This window comes from Neoarius graeffei, chromosome 9 (assembly GCF_027579695.1).
Source record: "Neoarius graeffei isolate fNeoGra1 chromosome 9, fNeoGra1.pri, whole genome shotgun sequence".
NCBI lineage: Eukaryota > Metazoa > Chordata > Actinopteri > Siluriformes > Ariidae > Neoarius > Neoarius graeffei.
In genome coordinates, this window is record NC_083577.1 from 26,662,587 (window position 1) to 26,681,962 (window position 19,376).

The following is a 19,376-nucleotide window of genomic DNA, read 5'->3' on the forward strand; positions in this document are numbered from 1 at the left end:
CTACTGAATTTGAATCACATACTTCCAATTTTATTTATTTATTTATTTATTTCCCTAAAAGTACAGCCCTATGGCCCTGAATTCGCCGCTATTTTTTTCCTACTTCACCATGACCTCATTCAAGATACTACGTCATGCATGACGTGGTGGGTTTTCCCCATTCACACAAGGCATTGTGGGATACAAATTTGAAACAAGAGAGAAAAATGGCAGACGCGAGTGTGCGAATGAAATGTGAAAGACCGACTACAGTAACGGAAAGCGAGAAGAAAAGACGTTGTGTTATATGCAAAGGAAAGGAAACGCAGGACCAAACTAATAAATATTGGCGCTCAGCGAGCACCTCGGTGTGATCAGCTGTTCGTTTAGCGACAGAATGATGGAACTGTCAGTGCACTGTCAAAGGTAAACCTGCGCTTGCACACACACACAGACTTCCTCTGTCTGCTTGACTGCACGAAGTGAGCGATTTCATGCACATTATTTGCTCGGGAATCCGCTCAAATTAAATAACTTCCCAGCCACAGAATGGCCTGATATTTTGCGAGATATTACAGAAATAAACATATATCACAATGACCAAATTTCAGATGGAACTAAATTTCACCGATTTTATGAAATCGAAAGGTTGTCTAGCTTTAATGTTAGTCAACTAGCTTGTTGCTGTGTTACTGTTCCATAATTCCAGATTTAGACTTCCCACTTCCCGAGTTAAGTCAAATGCAGCAATAATTCCACTGCACTATTATCAGCTGCTTGTCGAAAGGCATTGTGGGTAATATAGGAAACGATGAACCAAGGTGGAAAATAACAACAAAAACAACAACACATCATTAAATGAAATGTTGAAAAAAAATCCTAAACTAAATCATAGGTTTTTTTTTTTTTTTTTATGTATTACAAAAATAAAAATACATCACACTGACCAAATTTCAGAAGGAACTAAATTTCACCGATTTTATTAACTCGAAAGGCCGTCTAGCTTTAAAGTGCATATCCTGGACCAAATTCATTTTTTTATATGAAAGAATGTCCCTTTACACACTCATCCAGAAGGGTAATTTTGCACAAGGCCGTCTGTCTACAGCAGAAAAAAATAAAATAACAAAACACGTCTGGAAAAATCCCAAGGGAGTCTGGAGCCAGATTAGTGACGTCACCTGCGGAAGCACCAGCAGGCTGCGCGAGCTTTGCATGGGTTCAGTGCACAGCCTGTGTAGACCAAGCGCTCCCATTTCTCTCTCATTGTCCGGTCTTTTGGGAAACGATGAGTACTAATCCCATCAAGATTGGTGTTGCTACACCCTCCTACAATACATCTGTTAACCATTTTAATAATTACGCGATAACGTTGAAGAAATTTGCAGAAAACAACCAGGTCGTTTTCTCATAAACAAACCAGCGCTGACGTAGGATTCAGAAGGAGGCATCCCGTCATGAAAATCAATGTTTCCCGAGAAATCCAAATGCCAAGTTTTTTTCAGAGGCGGACCAATTCACCTCAAATGGACTGATTTCAATTGAATTTTTCTGGTATTGCGCAAGGTAAAAAAAAAATTGCAGAGAATGCAGAATGTGACAGATATTTGACCAAAGTTTAATATAAAATAGGAGAATTACATTGATCTCGCTCCTGAATTTATCCGTGATGTGCACTTTAAGGTTTCTTCATCACAGCTTCTCAGAGTGCTTTTTTTCCTGCAAAGCTGATTTTTATTTATTTATTTATTTATTTATTTTCAAACTGTCAGTTGTGAAGAATGCAATGCAAATAAAAGTGAACTGAATTGGACTGAATCATTAAAATGTTTTCTGTATTGACTTGACAAAGTTTGATAAATGGTAGTTCATTCTTCTAGGAAACAGTTGAGTCATTTACACAATGAATGAGTGAAGACAACTAGTTGAAGTAAAGGCTTGGGTTTGGGATTTAATTGTTTTCAGTCTTGATCTTGATTCAGCCGAGAGTCACTTAAGACTCGGTTTTGGTACAATCTTAGCTAGTCCTGGGCTGCATCCGAAGACTCAGTATGTACTAATGATGTTAGGACTTGGACTGTTTTGGCCTCTAGAGGCCGCTGTTATTTCCTTTTCGTGTCTTGTTTATTTTGGCCTCTAGAGGCCGCCACTGTTCCTGTGTTTTGTGTTTTTGTTAATTGCCTGTTAGTCCTAATTATCTTCACCTGTGTCCTTAATTAGTTTGTGTATTTATACCCCTGAGTTCAGTCCTCTTGTCACGGAGTCTTTGTGCTGTTATGTTTATCTCCAGTTTCCTTTGTACTGTGTTTTGTGGATCTTCTGAGCTTTTGCATTTTTGCCTTTTTCTTTTTGAATTATACTCTTTGTTTTTGTTTTTGTTTTTTGTTTTGCCCTGGATTGTATATAGTGTACATAGTATAAATAAACCTTTTGTTACTTTTTCTACTTCCGCCTCACACCTCTGCATTTGAGTCATTCCCCTGGTGGCCTAGTGGGGGTTTGCTGGATCATCACACCAATGAACCAGGTTCGAATCCCAGCAAAACCCTAACAGAAAGACTCCGTCATGACCGACTCAGCAGAGGATGCTTCAACTGTCTACCCGGCCAACCTTCAGGGAATTATGGCAGCTTTGACATGCTTCGGAGCGACCATGGACGCTCATGGACGTACGCTTACCAGCCAACGTGAGGCCCTTGCTCGCCACGAGGAACTGCTTCAGCAAATTGGGAAAACCCTGGCACAGCTGACATCTCTGCCTGCATCTCCTGCTCCTGATCCAGTTCCTACTCCTGATCCAGCTCCCACTCCTGCTCCAGTGCCTCCTGCCATGCTGCCTTCTTCACCTCGCGAACCCAGCCTTCCTGCACCACAGAGGTATGACGGCAAGCACAGTGAGTGCCGAGAGTTCCTTACCCAGTGTCAACTCACCTTTGAGCTTCAGCCTACCACCTACACTACGGATCGCCGCAAGATTGCCTTTGTGATCACCTTATTAGCTGGTAAGGCGCGAGCCTGGGCTACTGCTATCTGGCAAAGACAGGGACCTGAGTGCTTTGATTTCCAGCTGTTTTCTGAAGAGATGCTTCGGGTCTTCGATCAGGCAGACATCAGTACCGACGCAGCCCGAAAGCTCATGTCCATCCGGCAGGGAGGAAGCGTCGCAGATTACGCCATCTCGTTCCGAACACTCGCAGCAGTAAGTGGATGGAACGAGACTGCCCTGGTGTCAGCCTTCCACCATGGTCTGTCTGACCCCATCAAGGACGGTCTGGCCTCTATTGGATGCCCAAGTGACCTCGAAACCCTCATCTCACATGCTATTCGTCTGGACAACAGGATGAGAGAACGCCACCAAGCCTTGAGCCCCCCCAGCCTCCCTACCTCTACCTGGAGACCATCTACCTCCTTCAGTGACTGTCCAGAACCCATGCAAGTGGGTCGTACTCACCTCTCCGCATCTGAGAGGGAGCGCAGAAGGAGGGACAAGTGCTGCATCTACTGTGGCAAGCCTGGTCACTTCCGAGCATCATGTCCCGAACTCTTGGGAAAAGGACCGCCCCGTCCAGCCGAGGGAGGGTTGTGACGGGGCCTACCCTCTCTCCCGGACTCCCTGGTCAAGGAATCTACATCCCGGTCTCCATCTCCTGGGGTGAGTCTGTCCACCCTTGTCAAGCTTTGATAGACTCAGGGGCGGCTGGGAACTTTATGGATATTCACTTCGCCCAAAGCATCAATATACCTACTGCACCTCTTGAAGTCCCTCTGTCTGTGTCTGCCCTCGATGGCCAAGCGTTAGGTGATGGAAGAGTCACCCAAGTTACTTCTCCAGTCTTCCTCCAGTCTCAAGGTCACAAGGAAGAAATATCCCTGCACCTGATTCCTTCACCTGAGTTCCCAGTTATTCTAGGCCTTCCTTGGCTTATTCGCCACAACCCTCGCATAGACTGGGTAACAAGCCAGGTTGTGGAATGGGGCCCTGCATGCCATGCCTCTTGTCTGCTCTCTAGCTCTCCTGTGTCTCCTGCCGAGCCCCCTGATCTCACCGAGTTATCTCAAGTTCCCACAGAGTACTGGGATCTCAAGGAAGTATTCAGCAAGAGCAGGGCCGCCGTTCTTCCTCCGCACCGGGCCTACGACTGTGCCATCGACTTGCTCCCTGGGACTACCCCTCCTCGTGGCAGACTGTTTTCCCTCTCTCAGCCAGAACACAAGGCTCTGGAAGAATACCTCAAAGATGCCCTGGTCTCTGGGTTCATTCGACCCTCCACCTCACCTGCTGGTGCCGGCTTCTTCTTTGTCGGCAAGAAGGATGGGGGGCTTCGACCATGTATTGACTACAGGGGCCTGAACAAGATCACTGTGCGCAACCGATATCCCCTTCCGCTGATGTCCACTGCTTTCGACCTGCTCCAAGGCGCCACCGTCTTCACCAAGTTGGACCTACGGAACGCATACCACCTCATCCGTATCCGACAGGGAGACGAGTGGAAGACTGCCTTTAACACCCCGTCTGGGCACTACGAATACCAGGTGATGCCCTTCGGACTCACCAACGCACCAGCTGTTTTTCAGGCCCTAATCAACGACGTCTTAAGGGACATGATTAACCTGTACGTCTTTGTCTACCTCGATGACATCCTTATCTTTTCCAAGACCATGCAGGAGCACCGCCACCATGTCCGCCAGGTTCTTCAGAGGCTGCTACAGAACAATCTGTTCGCCAAGGCCCAGAAATGCGAATTTCATGTTCCCGAGGTCTCCTTTCTGGGATTTATTGTACGGACAGGCCAACTCCAAATGGACCCTGCCAAGACCCTGGCCATCCGGGACTGGCCTACTCCCAAGTCCATTAAGGAGGTTCAGCGGTTCTTAGGATTCGCTAACTTCTACCGCAAGTTCATCAGGAACTTCAGTTCTGTGGCAGCACCCATGTCAGACCTCACCAAAGGGACAGGTGGATCTTATGGCTGGTCTCCTCAGGCAGAAAAGGCGTTCAAAGACCTCAAGGCCCGCTTCTGCACGGCACCCATTCTGGTCCTCCCGGACACCTCCCAACCATTCATCGTGGAGGTGGACGCCTCGGACAGTGGTGTCGGCGCGGTACTCTCTCAACGTTCGGAAGGAAAGCTGCACCCCTGCGCTTACTTCTCCCACCGCCTGAGTCCTGCGGAGTCCCGGTACGATGTGGGGGATCGAGAACTGTTAGCGGTCAAACTGGCCCTTGAGGAGTGGAGGCACTGGCTGGAGGGAGCGCAACATCCATTCCTGGTTTGGACTGACCACAAGAACCTGGAGTACCTCCAGCAAGCCAAGAGACTGAACCCTCGACAGGCTAGGTGGGCCCTGTTTTTCAGTCGGTTTGACTTCACCCTCTCGTACCGTCCCGGCTCCAAGAACACCAAACCTGACGCACTGTCCAGGCTGTTCTCTGCCACTAACAGGGAGAATGAAGTCGGGCCTATTATCCCGGTGTCCCGGATTGTGGCCCCTGTCCGCTGGGGTATTGAGGAGGCTGTTCGACGAGCCCAACGCCAGGACCCCGGTCCTGGGATGGGGCCACCGGGCCTCTTGTACGTCCCACATCAAGCCCGGGCCAAGGTTCTCCAGTGGGGTCACTCTTCCCCTCTCACCGCCCACCCGGGAGCTCGGAGGACCCTGGACTTCCTGAAAAGACGCTTCTGGTGGCCTAACATGGAGCAGGAAGTAAGGTCATTTGTCCTGTCCTGTGAGGTTTGCACCAGAACCAAGAACCCACGACAGCGTCCCCAGGGTCTCCTGCATCCTCTGACCATTCCCCGGCGTCCATGGTCCCACGTGGCAGTCGACTTCATCACGGGTCTCCCTGAGTCACAAGGTAACATGGTCATTTTGGTCATTGTTGACAGATTCTCCAAGGCCTGCCGCTTCATACCTCTGTGCAAACTCCCCTCTGCTCTTGAAACAGCGAAACTTATATTTAATCATGTCTTCCGAGTCTTTGGTCTTCCACAGGACATCGTCTCAGACCGAGGGCCCCAGTTCTCCTCCCGAGTGTGGCATGGGTTCTGCAAGGTCATCGGAGCCACTGCCAGCCTCTCCTCTGGGTTTCACCCACAGTCCAATGGTCAGACGGAGAGGCTCAACCAGGACCTGGAAACCACCCTGCGAGGCCTGGCTATGGATAACCCGACATCATGGAGCACCTGGCTGCCATGGGCAGAGTACGCCCACAACACCCTGCAGTCATCGGCCACCAAGCTGTCGCCATTCCAGTGCCAATTCGGGTTCCAGCCACCTCTGTTCCCGGACCAGGAGGAGGACGCGGGGGTGCCCTCGGTCAACCAATATGTGAGACGGTGTCGCAAGACCTGGAGCAAGGTCAGGAAGACCCTCATACAGACCTCCAGAACCAACCAGACTCAGGCCAACCGCCACAGAAGACCTGCACACACTTTCCGCCCTGGGCAGCGGGTTTGGCTGTCCACTAAGGACCTTCCGCTGCGGGTGGAGAACCGCAAGCTTGCTCCTCGCTACATTGGCCCCTTCAAGGTGGTGCGCAGGGTGAACCCTGTCTCCTACCGGCTCCAGTTGCCCCGGACTCTGAGGATCAACCCCACTTTCCATGTTTCTCTGTTGCGGCCTGTACTGACGTCTACGTATGCCCCTGCCCCTAGGAACCCCCCACCCCCCCGCATCTTCCAGGGGCAGACTGTGTTCACTGTGCATCGCCTGCTTGACTCCCGCCGGGTCCGCGGCGGGTTGCAATATCTGGTGGACTGGGAGGGCTATGGTCCTGAGGAGCGCTGCTGGGTTCCTGCTCGGGATGTCCTAGATAAAGAACTGTGTCGGGACTTCCATTCGGCCCATCCGGATCGCCCTGGGAACGTCAGGAGACGCTCCTAGAGGGGGGGGGTCCTGTTAGGACTTGGACTGTTTTGGCCTCTAGAGGCCGCTGTTATTTCCTTTTCGTGTCTTGTTTATTTTGGCCTCTAGAGGCCGCCACTGTTCCTGTGTTTTGTGTTTTTGTTAATTGCTTGTTAGTCCTAATTATCTTCACCTGTGTCCTTAATTAGTTTGTGTATTTATACCCCTGAGTTCAGTCCTCTTGTCACGGAGTCTTTGTGCTGTTATGTTTATCTCCAGTTTCCTTTGTACTGTGTTTTGTGGATCTTCTGAGCTTTTGCATTTTTGCCTTTTTCTTTTTGAATTATACTCTTTGTTTTTGTTTTTTGTTTTGCCCTGGATTGTATATAGTGTACATAGTATAAATAAACCTTTTGTTACTTTTTCTACTTCCGCCTCACGCCTCTGCATTTGAGTCATTCCCCTGGTGGCCTAGTGGGGGTTTGCTGGATCATCACACCAACGAACCAGGTTCGAATCCCAGCAAAACCCTAACAAATGATGGTTAAGTACCTATGACCTATGTATTTTCTATGCGAGTGAGGACTGAGAATTTGGACGGACTCTGCTGCCATCTTACCTCTTCTCTGAACCACATGTTCACAGATGATGTATACTCATATTATATGGATGTGAGTGTTTTACTGGGAAATATACCACTCATATTTTTCATACAAGCTCCATGGAGAACCAAAACCATGACATAAATCTCTATATGTCACTTGTGAGGAAACTGATGAATTGTTGTGATAAATTTGGGTACTTTTTGTTTCTGAATGTCTCGATATAATAAAAAGAAAATCACACGTTGGCTTGAGGATATGAAGTTTATCTTCTTGTGCTGAAAAACTCGCATTTTTCATATGAAATATATTACAGATCTGAGTGACATATTTAAATAATATTGGCTGGCTTTTTTTTCGTGGTATATTAGATATATTCCATTCAGCCAGCATGATACTGAACGAGTCGAATATGAGTAGCTGAATTGAATATATCTGATATACCACGAAAAAAAGCCAGCCAATATTATTATACATACTCATTCTTTGTGGGTGTTCAACATGTCTTTCTCTTTCAAAATTCTCTCAAAATCTTCTGTATTTAACGAAGCAAACCTGGCAGCCATGTTTGTTTACAAATTGTCACAGTCTCTCGCTAGCGTGGAAGTTTTATGTTTAATACGTATCACAGCAGCTTTGACATGTGACGTCATGTTGTCTTGACAACCGTGCAATATCGTAAACCATATTGAACGCTCATTCTCCATTGGGTAGAGTGACATAATACATGTAGGATAAGCGATATGCTAACAATACTGCATGCTATCAAACCAAATGAATGAAACTCGCTAGAAGGGAATAGAATACGTTTTTTTAATTCCATCGAAAAAGTGTCCTGTCTGTATAATAATTCCCAATATTTCACTCCAATGATGTCACTCCCAGTGTTTTTCTGCTGACTTGAGGTGCATTGTCAAAATGGTGAACAGGTTCAAAATTAAAATTTTTTTGATTAACTTGCGATTTTTTTAAATATTGCATTAATTAATTAATTTATTTATTTATTGTGGATGTGTCCATATAATATAAAGAACATTACACGGTGGCGCGAAGATATGAAGTTTATCTTCTGGTGTTGAAAATATTTTCACTTGTTAGCTTTTAGCTTCACTCCCTCATGAATATATATCTCATAACTTTGCCGATTCTCGTTCAATTGACCTCAAATTTTAACAGCATGTGTGGAAACAGGTCAAAATTGTATGTTTAATGTTTTTTGTTTTTATCTTTTTAGGTATAGAAATGCCATCCAATGGAAAAGAAAAGGTGTTGTGTGTGTTAGAGTACGCTCGAACACAGTTGCACAAGACTGCAGCGTGCATTTATGAAAGAATTCTCTAAAAATGCACCAACTGCAATGCAGATTTGGACACGGCCCAAAAAAGTTCAAAGAGGAAGGCTGTCTGTGTGTGTCTGTGTCTCAGGCGGCGTGCATATTGAAAATTTGTGAAATTGTTCATGGAATCCACATACCTTTTTTGATACCTACATATTTTGAGGAATAAATCTTATATTGCTCAACATTAAGCCTGTTCAGTTTCATTTGCCTAGACGATGTAGTTTCTGGGATATTTACATCTCAATAATATCAATTTTTTTTAAACAGCCTGTATGTGTAATATATATATATATATATATATATATATATATATATATATATATATATATATACACACACACACACTACCGTTCAAAAGTTTGGGGTCATTTTGAAATTTCCTTACTGAAAGAAAAGCACTGTTCTTTTCAATGAAGATCACTTTAAACTAATCAGAAATCCACTCTATACATTGCTAATGTGGTAAATGACTATTCTAGCTGCAAATGTCTGGTTTTTGGTGCAATATCTCCATAGGTGTATAGAGGCCCATTTCCAGCAACTATCACTCCAGTGTTCTAATGGTACAATGTGTTTGCTCATTGCCTCAGAAGGCTAATGGATGATTAGAAAACCCTTGTACAATCATGTTAGCACAGCTGAAAACAGTTTAGCTCTTTAGAGAAGCTATAAAACTGACCTTCCTTTGAGCAGATTGAGTTTCTGGAGCATCACATTTGTGGGGTCGATTAAATGCTCAAAATGGCCAGAAAAATGTCTTGACTATATTTTCTATTCATTTTACAACTTATGGTGGGAAATAAAAGTGTGACTTTTTATGGAAAACACAAAGTTGTCTGGGTGACCCCAAACTTTTGAACAGTAGTGTATCAGAGCTTATAAAATTCCAGTACGCAAATGCAGACTTTGCAAAATATCCCTCATCTTGTGTTATTACACTGATTCAAAACAGGAAGTGAGTGAGATGTTGTCTCATCTCATCATCTCTAGCCGCTTTATCCTTCTACAGGGTCGCAGGCGAGCTGGAGCCTATCCCAGCTGACTACGGGCGAAAGGCGGGGTACACCCTGGACAAGTCGCCAGGTCATCACAGGGCTGACACATAGACACAGACAACCATTCACACTCACATTCACACCTACGGTCAATTTAGAGTCACCAGTTAACCTAACCTGCATGTCTTTGGACTGTGGGGGAAACCGGAGCACCCAGAGGAAACCCACGCGGACACGGGGAGAACATGTAAACTCCACACAGAAAGGCCCTCGCCAGCCCCGGGGCTCGAACCCAGGACCTTCTTGCTGTGAGGCGACAGCGCTAACCACTACACCACCGTGCCGCCCGTGAGATGTTGTTTAAGATCAAATTGTATATTCATGGTCTTTAAGCAACTCAGATTCGGATTAGTGCTAAGGATGGGGCTAACAGTCACAGCTTCTCTTCATTTTTATAGTAGATAATGATTTTTTATTATTATTTTTTAATTTCTTGGTTTTTTTTTTACTTACAAGCAAACTTATGAATTTTTCATTGCTTTAGCTTACAAGCTGGTTAACATTAACGGCTGTGCTATTTTCAATTGTTTATTTTTATGTTTAGTTTATCCCGTGCCTTTCTTGCACTCATGATCACTTTAAAAAAGTACAACAATTAAAATGAAATAAAGAAAAATATTGCATAAATTAGGATAATTGCCAAGTTTTATTGTGCTGGTTGAGTTTAATTACAGATACATTGCTGAAATAAAGAAACATCGCCTGAAGCTTTAGAGCAAGCATAAGAAATCATAAAAACACCACACACACACACACACACACACACAGAAAGAGATTGGGATTAGGTCAGAAGAAATCAGCTCCAGAAGTGAATGCAAGCTGATCACCAAATAAGAATCAGAGAGAGAAAGAGGAATAAAGAGTAAATGAGAAAAGAAGGCACAACGAAGCGGCACAAAAGGAAAATGTTGAGGCTCTGCCACTCCAAAGCCGGTTTGTTACTTTTTATGATGACGAATAAAAAAGTCCTTGACTTTTCTGGGGTCACTCCCTTGACCCTTTTCCCTTTCTTTCTATTCTTGACAATAACTCTACCATCTGTACAGAGGATGGGAATGTGCAGGGTTGTGGTTGCAGTACTGAAGTGGATCTGTTTGACTACTTATATGTGTGTGTGTGTGTGTGTGTGTGTGTGTGTGTTAGTTGATGTTAAACGTCCCTTGGCCCAGTCCTAATGTACTGCCCAGAAATGTATTTGGTCCAAAAAGGAAATGTTCCCAGTCATACTATGCATAAAATAACACAGAACCCTTGTCTAATACGGATGTGGTGTGAGTGTACATCTGTGTGAGAGACTGAAATATTACCTGTATGGATCTTATTTGAAGTTAAGGATAAAATTTTATGCTGTAGACCAAAAAACAAAAATGGCTTAAAATAATGAAATGAAATTTTCAACATTAAAAAAAATATATACTATAAACAGTAAGCCATAATAAATGAAACAAAGTCAATATTTGGTATGAGACGACCCTTTGCTTTAAAAAAAAATAGTCGTCTGAGGTGCAGTGAGTGCAGTTTTATGTGGAAATGATCTGTAGGTTTTACTGAGCATCTTACAGAACCAGCCGCAGTTCTTCTGGACACTTTGACTCTCACACTCGCGTCTTCATTTTGCACCAAAACCCAGCAGCCTTCATTATGTTTTCTTTTTTTAATCTAAAAAGTGCTCTCTTATGTAAAATGCTGCTCAGATACAAACTTTTTTTTTCTTGTCACATTTAATGTTGTGCTGGAAAACGAATGTTTGGACCAGGGGCGTTGCACCAAATTCTGGGCCCTATGCACATGCAGTGGCCATGGGCCCCCCCCCAAAAAAAAGCTCACCAGTTAACAATGCTGAAAGTATCTAACAACAAGGGCGTACTACCAGTCCAGTCAGTTACTGTACGTAGCCAGACATTAATCTAACAACTCTTAAATGAATAAAAACCCCTAATCACACAATACGTCACTGAATCTTTGTTTTATTTGCAGAATGATTAAAAGTTGTAACAGTAAATGCCACCAAAGGTCACCAAACATAACAGGCCTGCATGAAAATTGAGCACCTTTGCATTGGGCTGAAGAGAACAGATTTTTATCAAGTAGCTTATTTATTACATAAAAGAAAAATGCCATTTCCAGATTTCTACATTAACAAAATACTTCCTTTAGAATGAAAGGTAAACAAAACTTGACTCTCTTGTCATTTTTCATTTTAAAAAGGGCAAAAAGAAAACAGGCTTCCACAAAGTGCTAAACACTGGAATTTATACCCCAGCTATTAGCCTAATTATGTTATGGCCCAATATAATTTAATTTTCGATTAGTATACTATTGCAATGCAGAGAAAAAAGGCATCATGTTATTTCTAATTTTGTGTTGTGCAGTTTTTAGCACTGACAATCACGGTGGTATTGAAGCATTTATAACCACGGGTGTTCATTTAATGTAGGCTATTGAGGTATTTCACTCATGTGACCAAGTCATGTGACGCTGCCATTTTGGACGGCACGGCTCGAATCAGTTTGAATGCGAGGAAGGTGACAAACGAAAAACATAAAAGAAAAAGGAGCGAAATGCAGAAAACACCTTCACTATCCAGCGACGTAGGGCATTTACAGGGCGAGCAGAGGGAGAGGTATTTGCAAAAATTGAGGTTAGCAGGCTTAGAGAACGACGTTTACCTGCTTCCACCAGGATTGTTCACTGACAGCTAAGATTTGTTTACATTTTCATTTACTTTCGGTCCTCAGGATAAACAAAATGTTATTAAATGTCATTGAAATAACTTCTTAGTCTGTTGAGACATGGCCCGTTATAAGTTTTTCCTTTACTGTATTTACTAGTTTACTGAGCGTGCTCCGGGGCGGGCTGGCTGGCACTAGCTAGCTAGCGCTCCGGGGCGGGCTGGCTGGCGCTAGCTAGCTAGCGCTCCAGGGCTGGCTGGCTGGCTGGCGCTAGCTAGCTAGCGCTCCGTGGGCTGGCGGGCTGGCTGGCGCTAGCTAGCTAGCGCTCCGGGGCTGGCGGGCTGGCTGGCGCTAGCTAGCTAGCGCTCCGGGGCTGGCTGGCTGGCTGGCTGGCGCTAGCTAGCTAGCGCTCCGGGGCTGGCTGGCTAGCTGGAGCTAGCTAGCTAGCGCTCCGGGGCTGGCAGGCTGGCTGGCGCTAGCTAGCGCTCCGGGGCTGGCGGGCTGGCTGGCGCTAGCTAGCTAGCGCTCCGGGGCTGGCTGGCTGGCTGGCGCTAGCTAGCTAGCGCTCCGGGGCTGGCTGGCTGGCTGGCGCTAGCTAGCTAGCGCTCCGGGGCTGGCTGGCTGGCTGGAGCTAGCTAGCTAGCGCTCCGGGGCTGGCGGGCTGGCTGGCGCTAGCTAGCTAGCGCTCCGGGGCTGGCGGGCTGGCTGGCGCTAGCTAGCTAGCGCTCCGGGGCTGGCTGGCTGGCTGGCTGGCACTAGCTAGCTAGCGCTCCGGGGCTGGCTGGCTGGCTGGCTGGCTGGCTGGCGCTAGCTAGCTAGCTAGCGCTCCGGGGCTGGCTGGCTGGCGCTAGTTAGTTAGCGCTCTGGGGCTGGCTGGCTGGCTGGCTCAGTAAACTAGTAAATCCAGTAAAGGAAAAACTTGAGACTGAAAGGTTTTAACAGTCATCCAAATGACTGAACGTAAACATTGCTACAGTAACATACCAGCTACTGTTGTTGACATTAGCTAGCTTGCCGTCCAAAATGGCGGACACCAGGGCGTGACGTGACCCTGTGACGTCAGGTGAAATACCTCAATTTGCTTTCACACTTGGGCTCACCTTTTTTGGGAAAGAAGTTTGTGAGCAGTTGCTTTCCCTCATTTCTTTTCTTGTCTCTTTCCTGCCTCTCTTTTCATTTCTAAAAACTGGATTTTGTTTTCTTGTGCATCATCTTCCATAGCACAGATAGCCTACAACATGCAGTGCTGCTTCAGCAGAATGAACGCTACGTTAAATGCGCTTAGTTAAAAAGCCCGGTGAAAGCAGACTAAACCATTTCGTGCATAGGGTGGGGGGGGCCTGTCCCCAGACAGTATATGTAGGCTAGGACAAACAATTCAATCCATTAATCAAACAAGTTATTTACTCAAAACATTACATTTACATTAGTTAGCAATATATATTGTGATCTTTAAATGGTATTGATATTTTAAAGGAAAATAAAATTACAGACTCCTCAAGGGCCCTCCCCCCACTTGGGGCCCTGGTAACTCAGTCCCCCTTTTCCCCCCACTACGACGCCCCTGGTTTGGACTCTAAAATGTTTTTGTATCTTGATACTGCCGCTACGGAAAAGCTTATACATGCATTCATAACATCCAAGTTGGACTATTGCAACAGTTTGTTGTATGGTCTCCCCGACAAGGACTTGTCGAAATTGCAGCACATCCAAAATGCAGCTGCAAGGATGGTCACATTGAAGAAGAAATACCGTATGACCACATCACACCTGTCTTACGCTCACTTCATTGGCTGACAGTGAAGAAGAGAATAATATTCAAGATCTTGTTGATGACCTTCAAAGTACTCAATGGATTGGCGCCATCATATCTCAGTGATCTACTGGTAGTGAAGAAGCCACTACGGTCACTATGCTCTAACAGCAATAACATCATCGTTCTTTCTACACCACGTTACAGAACCGATACTTATGGAAAGCGTGCGTTCACTTCATGTGCACCGAGATTGTGGAATCAACTTCCAAAGGCCTTAAAAGAATCAAGTGACATTAATGACTTTAAAAAAGGACTTAAGACTTATCTTTTCGATTTACATATCTCATCCTTTTAGTTTTGATTTTTGAACTTTTAAGTCTTGATTTTTTTTCTCTTTGATAATGTTTTTATTAGGGCTGTCAAAAATGTCGCGTTATTAATGCGTTAACTTGACTCAATTTTAACGGCGATAATTTTTTTATCGCGAGATTAATGCTGTGTGACATGATGTAGGTTTTTCATAAGCTTTTGAAACTGCCAGGAACTTGGAACAGAGACTTTGCTTAGAAAAACGATAGCAGCTAGACTGTAATGCCATGCCCCACACAGCCAGAGTCCTCTGCCCTCCCCCCAAAGAACCAGCATGGGCAGGGCACGCTAGCCCCGCGCCTCGGGACGAAGAGCCACGGTGCTCGGCTTAGGTTTCGTTTTCCCATCGGCGGCTCCAGCCTGACTTTGCAGTGGCTGTGACAAGACGTGTTATGCTCTGCAATAAAAAAAAAAACCATTGGTACAACCAGTGTTCGAACTATGCCGATATTTTTGGGGGGTCCCTTTTTTTCCCTTGGGGGGGTGCTTGCGCTTGTCTCAGAGCGCGGATCTCCATCGCGCGCTCACTTCGGATACGCAAATGCTTCCCGTTACACACGATTGCTGTCAATAAACATCATTTTGCCAATATTTTAGAGACCCCCCAACATTTCCCAAATCATGTTTTCAAGGGATCTCATGTCTGTTTCAGGGGATCTCGGATCCCCCGAGTACCCCCGTAGTTCGAACGGTGAGCAAGCCCATTCACTTTTTTATGCTGATAAGAGAATTACAATGGTTTTTCATGTGACAAAAATGTGCGATTAAATTGCGATTAATCGCGAGTTAACTATGACAGTCGCGACATTAATCGCGATTAAATATTTTAATCGCTTGACAGCACTAGTTTTTATGTAAATGAGTTTTCATGGACATTAGATATTTAATTATTTGTTATTGTTATTTTACATATATTATTGTAAGGGCATTGAGATTCTTATGGAATGCACATAGAAATAAATTATTATTATTATTATTATTATTATTATTATTATTATTATTTGTACTGACTGAAGTCATAAAATAGAAAGTCATAAAGAAGTTTGGATGTATATATATATATATATATATATATATATATATATATATATATATATATATATATATATGATGTTACATGGTTGCATGAAGATATGAAGTTTGTCTTCGAGTGGTAAATGTATATATCACAAGGGAGCGAAGCAAACAAATGATATATTTTTCAACACCAGAAGATAAGCTTCATATCTTCTCGCCACCGTATAAAGTTCATTATATTTTATGGACATTTTGACAGCATGTGTCCAGTCAGTGGGAAAACACTGGGAGTGATGTCATCAGAATGAAACATTGGGAATTATTATACATACGGGCCACTTTTTGCATGGAATAAAAACATGTATTCTGTTCCCTTCTCGTGGGTTTATTGATGCCATGCAATACTGCTATCATATCGCTTATCCTCCATGTATTAGACCACTCTCCTCAATGGAGAATGAGTGTGCAATATTGTTATAATATTCCACATTGTCAAGACAACATGACATCACATGCAAAGATCCAAGGACAAAACTTTTTCTGTTGCGCATGCTCACAATCATTTCTTTTGTTGGCCGGGAGAGAGAGAAGACAGGGTTAATTCCATACATGTCAAGTTATACGGTTTTCCCGTATTTTGTATGGGAAAATGCAATTGTTTGGCTAATACGGCGTACACTGATTTTCATACAGGAAAATTACGTTTTGTATCAGAGACTTTTTCCGTTACTCTGAGAAAATTTTCTTAGCATCCACCATTTATTTTTTCAAACATGCATGCCCAATGAAACGGAACTATTTTCGATTTATGTGGTTTTATAGTTGCATGTGGTTTTATCGGTCATTTAAGTACATTGGCTCGAACTGCACAGACTTCTGTGACGGCTGCAGAAGTTATGTTCTGCCAATTTCTCATGGAACACAACATCCCCGCGACTGTGGCAGACCATTTTTCGCAGCTAGCGAAAAAAAAAAATGTTTCCTGATTCAAAGACTGCACAGGTAAGCGTTTGTGGTTTTTTTAAGTTTTTACTGTTTGCAGCTTCCTCCATTATCTTGATAATTTAGGGAAGCGATACTGGGAATCGCAGTTTATACAACGGCAACTGTAGTTACCCGGCGATTTCTGTTTTTTAATTTTAATTGCTGATAGACATTATATGTAGACACAGATGACCAACACCCGTTACTACCATCAGTCGTCAGTAAACTGGAAAAGTATTGAATGAACAGTAATGGTGGCAACGACCGTTGGTAACTTGTCTCTAAAATGCGTAGTAGGGGATGGAAGCAATTTAACACCATCTACATGTTTGCCATGCTCTGATTTTCTTTTATTGACCAGGAAAATAATAGATGTATGTTGGGGAAAGGTTTTTGATATAAAAACTGCTCTGGGTGTTGCCAGGTTTCCAATGCTGAAACAACTTTTTACTGCTTTGCTGTGCCTCCCATATAGCAATGCAAATAGTGAGAGGGCTTTTTCATTCTTCTTCTTCTTCTTTTGGCTGCTCCCAATTAGGGGTCTCCACAGTGGATCTTTCATCTCCATTGCTCCCTGTCTTCCGTATCCTTCTCTACCACACCTGCCACTTTCATGTCCTCTCTCACCACATCCATGTATCTCCTCTTTGGCCTTCCTCATTTTAGTTTTCCTGGCAGCTCCATCCTCAACATTTTCCTTCCAACATGCTCTGCATCTCTTCTCAGGATGTGCCCGTACCATCTCAATCTCATCTCTCTTAGCTTAATTCCCAAGCTCTCCACATGTGCTGTCCCTCTGATGTGCTCATTCCACATGTGCTGTCCCTCTGATGTGCTCGTTCCACATGTGCTGTCCCTCTGATGTGCTCGTTTGAGAGGGCTTTTTCATTGGTTAGGAAAATTCATACTGAGTACAGAAAAAAATGTGGCTGCAGACACATTAACTGCATATCTGCAAATTAAAATGAACTGTGATGAGGAGCTACAACCGCTCCCCAAGCAGTGATATTATAGCTAGTGCCAAATCTGCAACATCTTTGCACAACAAAGAACACTCCAAAAAGGAATAAGATTTAAATTCTTGTTATAAATTACTGGGAAGATTTTCAATTTAACTTCATAATTTATTAATATTTTCACTTATCCTTGTTTACATAATATACTTGCTGTGGTTCAGTCATCTTTAGTTGGATCTAACACTGCTTGTGGTGTCAACACTTTTCTCAAATGAAACTTTTACTAACCTTCATTAACTGTTTGACATGATTATATATAATTTATTACATGTAACCTACTATTTTAATTAACATACCTACTTAGTACTGCTGTTATATTTCAAGTAATTTTCTTTGGTGGAATGTAATATTGTAGGTGATGCCAACACTTGTCAGATAGAACTTTGTGTAATTTTTATGAACTATTTAATATTAATACATTTTATTTGCAAAATTTACATCAATAAGTCTGGTATTACTGATAGAATGTATATTAAATAATTAAGTTTATAGTTCAGTCATTCTCTTTAGTAGATAATTGTTTACTTGACTGTACATATAGTCCTTTTTAATTCAGTTGTTTTCTCTGGGATCTAAAATTTATTTTTATTCAGTACATGCTTATTTGATCCCTTTAACTTGATGCAGTGTGATAAATATGCCTATTACAATAGGAGTGTATAATGTTGAATAAAACAATCGGTGCTTTGGATTATATATTGGAATTTTTTCTCATGTATAAGGGCTCATGGGTGTATGTAAGGGAAAAGTACAGATTTTGTAAAGGCATGGGTAACTAAAGGTTGACATGTATGTAATTCAGTGCTAGGTTTAAGCACTAAATAAATAAACTGAAAATAAAGATGTGCTGAACACCTGAAAGGCTACCAAAACTTCATTAGATATTCTTCACACATATTTACAAGAGAAAAACATACCAACGGACATAAAAAACTGGAAAAGAGAGTGTGTATGTATGTATAATAATAATAATAATAATAATAATAATAATTATTACTTTTTTCATGGTATATCAGATATATTCCATTCAGCTAGCACTCTTCTTCGACTCATTCAATCTCATGTTAGCTGAATGGAATATATCTGATCTACTGCTCAAAGCCAGACGATATTATTTAAATATGTCACTCAGATCCATGATGTGTTTGGTATGAAATATACAAGTTTTTCAACACAAGAAGATAAACTTCATATCTTCAAGCCAATGTGTAGTTTTCTTTGTTATTATATAGACACATTCACAAACAAAAAGTACCCAAATTCATCAAAACAATTAATTGATTTCCTCACGAGTAACATATTGAGCTTTGTCATGGTTTTAGTTCTCCATGTCCCATGGATGGAGCTCATATGAAAAATACGAATGGTGTATTTCCCAGTTAAAAAAAAAAAACTCATGTCTGGGACATGGAGAACCAAAACTGTGGCATAAATGTCTGTATCTATCCATTGTCTATAGTACTTATCCGTCAGGGTCACAAGGGAAGCTGGAGCCAATCCCAGCTGATTTGGGTCAGATGCAGAGTTCATCCTGGGCAGATCGCCAATGTACCAGAGGGCTAACACAAAGACAAACAACCATTCACACTCACATTCACACCTATGGGCAATTTAGAGTAGCCAGTTGACCTAATCCACATGTCTTTGGAATGTAGGAGGAAACTGGAGCACCTGGAGGAAACCCATGCAGGTACAAGAAGAACGTGCAAACTCCACAGGTTTGAACCCAGATCCTGAAGTT